At 46.0% G+C, this 10,494-nt stretch overlaps 1 long non-coding RNA gene across 1 annotated transcript in view; it reads left to right on the top strand.

Annotated features, from left to right (window-relative positions):
• Nucleotides 1-236: 236 nt before the first annotated feature.
• The window catches only part of LOC121139404, a 29,917-nt gene continuing 19,659 nt past the window's right edge, over nt 237-10,494 (top strand). The window contains exons 1-2 of the long non-coding RNA XR_005876367.1: nt 237-522; nt 933-1,038. This is a non-coding gene — a long non-coding RNA (uncharacterized LOC121139404). The remainder of the gene's footprint in view (nt 523-932; nt 1,039-10,494) is intronic.

Raw genomic sequence — 10,494 nt, 5'->3', positions numbered from 1 at the left:
TACCCAGCTGGGTTAGCCAGGTTCTCTAGATGCTCAGAGATGTGCTCAGCATAGATATTTGATCTTCAAACACTTCAAAGACCTACAAAATATCGCATTTAAATGTCTTAATAATTTAGAACTCTGTTGATATGAGACACAATTGTTCCTGATAGCACCAAGCTATTCTTGAGCGTATGATGGGCACTGGAGACACTACATTTGGAGTTTGTTTGCTTTTTTTTTTCTTGGCAAAATTGACCTATTGGGCAAAGAACAGTCCTTTCCTTGACTGCTGACAGCTGATACACTGTTCTAACCGGATAAGCAGGATATACAAAAAAAAAGAGACTGCTGAAGACAGGGTACGGCAGTCAAATTTTCCTGCTGCTGATAATGGTCTGTCAGATACTCTAGGCTTCAGCCAACGTTGGTTGCTGTGATGTCACTGTGAGCCCGTGGGTGACTGTCCCTGCAGCCAGCTGTTTCTGTCTTTTCTTGCACCTTTGAGAAGTCGCCTGCTTGCACTTCCTGCTTACTCAGGTAAAATTTTCCTTCCCAGGTCTTTGATGGGGTTGAAGACTGGATAGCCACAGCTGCTGTCCTCTCATATCTTAGCTGAGGTGGTTTAGGTACAAGTCTCAGACTCCTCAGGATAGGACAGCTGTTGGAATAATCTCTTTTATTTGCCAACTACCATTAGCCCGGACATTTTAGAGTGTGCTTCTTGCTTGTTGATGCCTTGTTGGTTATAGTTCTAATTTGTGTATATTTTTACCTTTCTTCCTCTTGGGCAGTATTTGATATCTGTTCCTATTGTATATAGTTTTGTATCAAGGTTGGAACCCACTTATTTAGATAAAAAGGGGGGGAATACAGTAGGAATTAATTTTCACCAATAGTTCCAGAGTCTTAGGGCTTGGCTTCAGTATGTAAATGTGATCCCTTCTAAGGAAGAGGAGGGGTCGCCTGCTCTCTTTTGGGGTGATGGGCTGAGACCTGACAGTCATCCTACATCACAGCGTCCTGCACCTCGAAGGACAGAAGACCTTTCAGTGTGTGAGTATTTGCTATTCTTTTATTTGGGTATTCATGGACGTCCTTAACCTGCCCTTCAGAGAGCCACAGATAACAAAGTGATTTTTTGGAAAGAAACCCTTACCTTAGGTAGAAGTAGACCTTCCAAAAGCAAGAAAGTAATGTACCCCACTTCATTGTTCTGAGTGCACACAAGGCTCAGTTAGTTTAGAGCGATTGTCAAGCTAGCATGTGGTAAAGGAAGGGGCCGGGCTAAGCAGGAAACTGTTCTCTGAACAAATGCCATCCTGCTGTTTCATGTGGAGAGAAAAAAATTCCTAGCTTGTGACCCAGCTTTTTTCCAAGTACTTGAAAAGCCATCCTAGAAACCAGAGTGAGTATGCTCTCTGCCATCCTGGTGAAGCAAAGTGGAGCAGCAGTTTGAAAGCTTGCTGAAGGGCGATTTTGTCTGAATAAAAAGGAAAATGTCCCAGCAGCCGCTCAACTGCAGGACTAAGGAGCTGGTGTGGAGACAGCGAGTGCTCTGTCACCAGACACTGTCACGTGTAAGTCACCTGAAATTCAAAGGGGGATTCAACCAGAGCCATGTTTTAAAGGAGACCGTGTGTTTCAGTCAAATGACACTGCTTGAACAGGTGGCTCTTCCTTCCCTCTACCAGCCCCAGTCTCCTGGAAAGCTAAACCCACGGTGACCCCCAGGCTTCCTCTCCCTCTGCTTGTGCGCTCATGGGGCTGGAGAAGTGTGCTGAAAAGGGGTCACACTGCCACAGGCAAGCAGTCTTCTTGTCTGTTCAGCCCCCTTTTCTCTCTTAGCTCTAACTCATGTGCTAGGGTCCACAGGGCTCTGGGGACACTCTGTTTTTTACTATATAAATTTTTTATTCATTTTACATATCTAGCACAGTTCCCCCTCCATCCACTCCTTCCCCTTCTCCATCCCCCTCCCCCATCAGAGAGGCTAGGGCCTCCCATGAGGAGTCAACTAAGCCTGGCTTATCCACTTGAGGCTGGACCAAGTCCCTCCTAGTTGCATCAAGGCTGAGCAAGGTATCCCACCATGGGGCATGGGCTCCAAAAAGCCAGCTCATGCACCAGGGACAGATCCTGGTCCCAATGCCAGGGGCTGCACAGACAGACCAAGCCACACAACTGTCGCCCATATTCAGAGTGCCTAGCTCAGTCCCATGCAGGCTCTCCAACTGTCAGTTCTGGTAATTTTCTTGCTTCTCTTACCTCTAGCGATCTAGAGGTCTAGAGATGCTAAAGGATTCACAACACTAGCCAGCTCCCCAAGTTCTTCTATAACCCTCATTGCTCTAACCTACAACCAGCAAGATGACTCAGCACCAAAGGGCATTTGCCACCACAAGGTAGAAACAGAGAGCTAACTCCTAAAAGTTGTCCTCTTCATGGGGGAGGGCCCAGGCCCTGCGAGGGATGATATGACAGACTTTGAAGATTCCCCATGGAGGGCTTCACCCTCCCTGGGAAATGGAGGGGGGCATGGGGTGTGGGGTTGAGGGGTTTAGTGGGAGGTGAGGGGTAGAGGACGGGGAGGGAGCTGGGATTCACATGTGAAGCAAGCTTGTTTCTAATTTAAAAAAAAAGTTCAACATAAAAAAAAGTTGTCCTCGGCCGGGTGGTGGTGGCACACGCCTTTAATCCCAGCACTGGGGAGGCAGAGGCAGGCGGATCTCTGTGAGTTTGAGGCCAGGCTGGACTGATAGCCTCCAAAACAATACAGAGAAACCCTGTCTCGTAAAAACCAAAAAAAAAAAAAAAAAAAAAAAAAAAGTTGTCCTCTGACCTCCATATGCATACTGTGACACAGACACCTCATCCGCCCCCATACACAAGCACAGACTGGCAAATAGATGCACCAAAAATGTAAAGTTTTTGAAAAGATGTAGAATCTGTTTCTCTTAAACCTGGGCTGACTTTAGGAGTTATATTGACCAGTGGAAGCTGGGATAATGCTGTTGCTGGGCTCAGTGGCCATCTTCATTGTCAGGGGATCATGTATCAGTCGAGCTTGGATTTTAGGTCATTCTCTGGTGTAACTGGCCCTCTGATGCCTCTGAAGACTGATCTACTCCTGTACTCCAGATGGCTTGTGCAGAAACACGACCCTGACAAAGGAGATACGGCTGCCATCTGAAGCTATCAAATTTGGGTTGTTGCAATGTTGAGCAGCTAGGGATGTAGTGAGCAGCTAGCAGGGATGACTCAGTTGTAAGTACCTCACCCAGAATAATGGCGATCATGCGTTCTGCTTCTTGCTGGAACCCTGGCTGCGGGCCTGTGGGCATCTGTTTTTAACCGATGTGTGGTTCTTCTCAAGAGGCAGGTTGGGAGTGATAGTCAAACCCTATTTTATTTTCCTACTTTTTTGTGCTTTACACAAAAAAAGCGGGACGTGTTTTCTTAGATCCCCTGAGAAACATGAGACCCTTTGACACTCAGGGAGGGCTCCGACTTAAACTTCTCTTTCAGCCCAGTTTCCTGAATTGTGTTAGTCAGTGCAGCTAAGTGGGAGCAATTAGGACATAAAGTATGGACAGAAATTCTCTTCCCATGTGTCAGCCTCTATAGTGCGGACTAAGGTCTGAGGGCATCTGAGCTGACTTTCATGGTGTTAGCTATGCAATGTAAGGTAAAACTCTTCCAAGCCCTCACATCCCGCCTGCCTTCTTGAGCCTTTTCTACTATTTGCTTTGAGAAGTTTTTCAGGGAACTTGTGAAAATGGTAAAAGGAAAAAAAATCCTGAAACCCTCTGCTTTTTAGACAAATATATAAATGTAAATTTCAGTTTCTACTTCACCTGAAACAGTAGTAATAGCTTGGTATTTTGTAGTATTTCCCATAGCCATGGTATAAGTGACTGCGATTCTCCTTCCATAATGAAGATGCATTTACAATCAAGGAGTGGTGCCTAATATTTTAAGAGTTGCTCATCCCGAAAAAATATCAATAGTTTTAAAATTCAGGGAGAAAATAAATATGGCCATGAGTATCACACTTACTCATTATTTGATATTTGTTGAATTCAAATATTTTAGGACTACCCAGAAAAATCGTGAAAAGAAGGTTCTGTCTCCTTTCTTTGCATGGTATCTGTGTGGTGTGTGTGAGTGTGTGTGTGTGCATGTGTGTGTGTACACATATTTGTGAGGAATAAATGTTGCTACCAGGTCTCTTCTTTGTTTTTTCCACACTAGCTTTTCTACATGTTCTCTTGCTGAACCTGGAGCTGGGTAGGCTGCCCAGCCCCCACTTAGGGTCATAGGCAGTCTGTTCTGTCTTTCTGTGGGTGTTGGGGATCTGAACTCACACCCTCGTGTTTATGAAAAAGACACTTGACTGACCGAACCATCTCTATAGCCCAATTCACTTTTTTGATCATTTATAGTGTGTGCTTACTACAGACTACATACATTAGGATTTTCATTTTGATCAAAACCCTTTTCCAGAAAAATGATTCCTTTTGATTATCTACTGTAGACCTGTATTGGGTGACTCATGCACAAGACTCTAGATCATTCTAGACCCCACAGAGATTTTTTTTGTGTGTTAGAAGGAAAATAAGCATAATAGATCAGACCACAGGTTCCTCAGCCTCATCACTACTGAAACTGGTCACTGTCTGCTTTGAGGAATTTTCTTGTGCTCTGTTTGTCTACTGCCTGCTGGGCCTCACATTTGCTGTGTAGCCAAAGATGACCTTGTTCTTCTGACCCTCCTGTTTCTCCCATACATCGTACATTTGGTGTATGCAGTGCTGGAGCTCAGAGCTTCTGAATGCTCGGTCAGCAGTCCACCAATGAGCTGCGTTTCCGGTCCCTGTCCCATGCTCTCTAATATGTTCAGCGATGTCTCTGACCCCACAGAATGTCTTGAGATGTCACCTCCATCTGGGAACACTAGGTGGAAGAAAGGACATTTGAAGGTGACTCTGAGTAATCAAAGCTCTTTCTCATTCGAACCTTCCTGGGAAAATCCATGCTTATTACTTTGCAGCCTTCCACACTCTTCATTCCTCAGTGGACTTATCTGAAGCAAAATCACGTTGACGACAGATTCAAGCGAGCGTTGAGTTCTAGCAGAGAGACAGAATATTGTGGTACTACTTACTGCAGGCTGATGTTGCAGGTGAAAGAACAGGTAGCCATTGTCCTCTGTCTATCGCCAGCCCGTTTCTCTGGAGCATCTTTGAGCTGTCTCCGTCTTTGTGCGGGTTTCTTTGGCACTGCGCTGTGCTTGTCATAGCTGATTTTTCAGCTCAGCAAACTCCTGTAACAGAGCCATGCTCCCATCATCAGGAAGTACTGACAAAGCTTGGCATTGCTCGAAGACTCTCCTGCAGCCCCTAGAAAGAACACCGAGAAAACACTAGTCCAGAATGGGGGTCCAAGATGAAGGAATGATCGAAAAACGCAGATTTAGGAGCAGCAGGATGTATCTGGTTGGCAAACGGTCAGGAGAAGGTGGGAAGGTGACAGGTAGGGAAGAAAGTAGAGGTGGCGTAGAGCTGGGTGCGAGTCGACCAGGAGTCGTTTTCGTCAGCATGCATGGCTGATGACCCAGAGGAAGAAAATGACAGAGCCGGGGTGGAGGATGGACCCCGGAGGCAGGTGAGCAGGAAGCCCCTTACTCAACGTCTGTTCTGTAACAAATGTTCCCAGCTCCTCAGGCAATGGAAAGTTTACTCAGCATGTTAGAAATCCAAAGCAAGTGAATAGATCAGTAGTAAAAATCCCAACATTTTCCTTTTGTATAAACTACTGTATTCATACAGCCAACCAAAGACTTCCTACTCTGAAGGTGAATTCATGGGCCCTTTCAACAACCTAAGTGAGTGGACACTTTCCACGGGCCTCTACTAAGCTCACTCTAGTGCTGCAACTTGATCTGCTCTTCGCTGGCTGACTTTACTGCTTGATTTCTGTGCTGTGGGGTTGAATTAAAGGGCAGATACACACACGTAGATGAATAACACAATACTGAAGTATTTGTGTTCGGGAAAGTTGCAACAGATGAACTATGTGACTAGTGTTAGTGTCCTGGCATTATGCCAACCCCGCCCCCCCCCGGACAATGGGCAGAATACGCAGACCAGCATTCAGGCGGGTACTTAGCTCTAAGAGCCTTGTGCTGTGTGGCTACGTCACGTGTCGTGTGTTATATGACTGTGTAAGGAATCTGTACTTATGTGCAAGCTTTCCCTCTTAAGCAAGCACCTCCCACCTGTTGGTCCCTTAGGCCTCTCCCTTCTCTCTTCCCCCCTCCCCCTTCCATCTCTGTTCCCCGTGGGCCAACACCTACCCCTCCCTTTGTTCCCTTTCCCCAATAAACTCCACGTGGGTTCTGTTGGGTTTCGAGGCTGTGTTTCATCGCCTGCAGCAATGGCACCTTTAAACAGATTAGGACATGTTAAGTGGGGAGGAAACCCCCACCAGGACATGGTCTAAGGTTCTTGTCTGCCACTGCACAAGGTCTTCTGCACATTAGGAGCCTATGACCAAACGCCTCTGAGTGTGAATCAGCAGTAAAGGGACCTCTGGGGAATGGCCCAAGGGTCTGGAGTTAAGTGATTAGACTGCAGAGATGCAGCCCCCCCCCCCCCCCCCCAGTAACAGTGGTGGACAAATGGCCTTTTCAGCACCTGCAGCCTGAGAACCTTTCGCCCTGCTGGCATGCTCCTGCCTCCAGCTCTGTTTCTGTTTGTTTTGTTTGACTTTGCTAAGTCTAGCTGAGCCTTCATTTTCTTGGCTTGAGTTGTAACCTATTGTTGGGTTAAAGACTAGAAAGAAAGAAAATAAAATCTTTTTATGAACCAAACCAGACAAACAAAACCACACACACACACACACACACACACACACACACACACACAAAGGACAAGTCACTGTCCCTAGAGCCATTTAGGAATAAAGCACTGACAGCGAGACAAAGCCTTGCAGTGCTCCACCTGTTTTACTGCCCCTTTCCCCATCCTAAGGCAGCCAGCCCCTATGCTGAAGCTCATTCTTGTCATTCTACGCATTCCTGGGGGCTTTGCACTATATTTTTGGCAGTATTCCTATCGGGTGTCGTATGTTGAAGTTTTTTTGTTTTGATTTTTCTTTCTTCTTTCCTCCCTCCCTCCCTCCCTTCCTTTAAAAAAGCTGTATTTATTCTTGTGTGCATTGGTGTTTTGTCTGCATGTATGTCTGTGTGAGGTGTTAGATTGTCTGAAACTGGAGTTACAGTTATGAGCTGCAATGTGGGTGCTGGGAATTGAACCCAGGTCCTCTGGAAAAGCAGTGCTCTTAACTGCTGAGCCATCTCTCCAGTCCTTTTATTTTGTTTTTTCAAGATAGTTGTTGGCCATTCTGGAACTCACTATTTAGACCATCACAGAGATCTACCTGCCTCTGCCTCCTAAGCACTGGGTTAAGGATGTGCAAACACCACACCAAGCTATCAGTTTTAGTCTTGTGCAAGAAATAATGTTGCAAACCTTGTACAACTTTTCAAATCGAAATTATGTTTGTATAATGGTTCATGGGGCTTACTTAGTGTAGGGCTAGAACCATAAGCATGATGGCCGGAGTTTGGATTTCCAGCCCCTACATGAAAATTTTGTGGGGCTTCAGTCCCAGTGCTAGGGAGGAGGAGATAGGTAGATCACTAGAACTCACAGGTCAGCCAGCACAGCTGAGTCTGTGAGCTCTTATGGGAGAGTTATTAGGTTAAGGGGGAAAGTTATTGAAGAAGACACTTGATGTCAGCTTCGGGCATACATGTGCATGTGCACATATGTGCTCATGTGCACATACCCACATGGAGACACACACATGCACATACCTCACATGCACAGGGACACACACCCATATGGACATACCCCACATGTGCCACACGTGCCTACCATCTTCTGACGTATGGAGATCTATACTCTTACGTATATGTGGGGGTTCTACAGCAGCAGATTGAGCACTGTGTCTGTAAAAAGAGGAGAGGTAAATGCTTCGCGCTTAGTTTTGTGGTCCAGGGAATTCCTGTTGCTGCTCTCTGACTCTGGGCTGTTCATGGCGGCCACAGACAGGATGGCCCTGGCTGCGTTTTCCCATGTCTGTTCTTGAGTATGTATCTGGGAAGGGAATGCGCACTCATGGCATATGGCCCCTACCCTCTTGCGTTTCTTCTCAGGACACCTGAGAAGCACAGCTGAAACACTGAACCCCGGAAGGAAGGACACACGACCAGACAGATCTGTGGAGGGTCCCTGTCACCATGCCGCTAAGCCGGGTCTGTGGAGGGTCCCTTTTACCATGCCGCTAAGCTGTTCTCTTCCCGTGTCCTCTCAGGGTTGAAACAGCCTTGCTTCTTCTCCCCGTGAGATAGTCATTCAGTTTTCCTAGGATGAGCTGCGGCAGCCTCGTAACCAGGAAACCTATTTAGTTCTATGGTTTGTGAGTTGGGTTTTTTGTTTGTTTTGCTTTGTTTTTCAAGACAGGGATTCTATGTGTTGCCTTGGCTGTTCTGGCACTTGCTCTGTAGACCAGCCTGGCCTCAAACTCAGAGTTCCAACTGCCTCTGCCTCCCCAAGTGCCAGTGCTGTGATTAGAGGCATGTGCCACCAACCCCTGGCAGTTAGTGAGTTTTTAGGTTTGTTCTCCATTAGAACAGAGGCGCTCTGTCCACAAATCGACCCTTAAGTGGCTGTGTGGCCCGAGACAATAATAAATTCTCCTAAGCTGGTGGTAGTACCTGCTACATGCTTCCCGCACCCCTGTCCCAGGTCACGCTCTATAAGTACAGTCGTCTGATGCATAATTCCACTAATGCTGACATAGCAAGATTATTGACATTAATGTAGAACATTAAATAAGGGCACAGCTCCACCAACATCTCACCGTATCCTCATTACATTCCACAAGGCAGGTGGATACTATCATATGCAAAAACAATTGTGTTTCCACCTTCAGAATCTAGTTCAGGGTAGTGTGGAGCCGATAGGATTCCTGCAGCACATTCTTCTTTAGGTTAGTTATCTCGGCAACCTGCTGAGTGATAGCTGAGTTTGCCTGGCCTGGAGTGATCTGAGCTTGTTGCAACCTGTTCCGTGTTTCCTCAAGTCTTAACGTCTGTTTCTTTTCTAAAGTAAGATATTAACATATCAGTTTAGATAACTATGCCATTATTCATTTACTTCACCTTGAGAATTCCAGAGACTCACCAAAAACTTTGCTGAATTATTTATGGTCAATTTAAATTCCTCTCAAGCAAAGCGATGTGCTGAAGTCTTCTTGAGAAATAGGATTTATATGTAAATGCCATTAGCAGCGCACATACATATCGGGGCATACAGATTTCACCAGACACAGCTGCTTTGCTCTGAGTTTTCAAAGGTGTGCAGTCTTCTCTAAGTCACTCTGGGGTGGGAGGGTGGGGAGGCCTCACTGAGGAGAGGCTGTTTGTTCAGGGTTATTTATCCTCACTGACATTCCAGCAGCCCAGGGGCCCAGTCAAAGGTTAAAATCACAAGCATTCCAAGTGATTCAGAACAGGCTCACCTCAAGTGAGCTCACAGATACCTAGATCTGGGGGCTCCAACAACCGGAGCAGCCCACACCAGGCAAGTGGAGCACCAGGCAGACATTTGCAAACTATTACTAGACTTGTGTAGGCCAGGGCAGACTTGGCTGAATCTAATACATCCTGGCCTTCTTTCCTCCCAGTATAACCAGCCATCTTCCTACATTATTACAGTAGAATTCCCAGGGCATTAACATTACACACACACACACACACACACACACACACACACACACACACTCTTTAGATTTTCTTTTTTCCTTCCTCCCTCCTTCCCTCCCTCACTTCCTTTTTTTCATCCTTTCTTCCTTCCTGCCTTTTTGCTTGCTTGTTTTATTTCTTGAGACAGGGTTTCTCTGTATTGTTTTGGAGGTTGTCCTGGAACTCACTCTGTAGACCAGGCTGGCCTTGAACTCACAGAGATCCACCCACTTCTGCTTCTGGAGTGCTGGGATTAAAGGCGTGTGCCACCACTGTCTGACTAATTTTTCCTTTTTTGAAGGCTAAACCAAGCTGGCATTGAACTCACAAATATCTGCCTGCCTCTGCCTCCTGAGTACCACGACTGATCTGAGTACACTTTGTCTTTAAAAAAAAAAAAAAAGGTGCATGTCTTTAATTCTAACAGCACTCAGAAAGCAGAAGTGGGCGGATCTCTGACTTCCGGGCTAGCCTGATCTACAGAGCCAGTTCCATGACAGCCAAGTATCTTTCTGCCATTTGAGATTGTTCTGTTGATAATTCTCTGTTTAGATCTGTGCCCATTTTAAAAATTGGATTATTTGGTAGTTTGATGTTTAGTTTCTCGAGTTCTTTGTATGTTTTGGAGATCAACCCTCTGTCAGATGTGGGGTTGGTGAAGATCTTTTCTCATTCAGTATGGAGCTGTTTTTTCTTGT

The sequence above is a fragment of the Mesocricetus auratus genome, unplaced genomic scaffold (assembly GCF_017639785.1).
Source record: "Mesocricetus auratus isolate SY011 unplaced genomic scaffold, BCM_Maur_2.0 Super-Scaffold_15014, whole genome shotgun sequence".
Taxonomy (NCBI): Eukaryota; Metazoa; Chordata; class Mammalia; order Rodentia; family Cricetidae; genus Mesocricetus; species Mesocricetus auratus.
The sequence above is the reverse complement of the archived record's forward strand: the minus strand, read 5'-3'. Positions and strand labels throughout refer to the sequence as shown.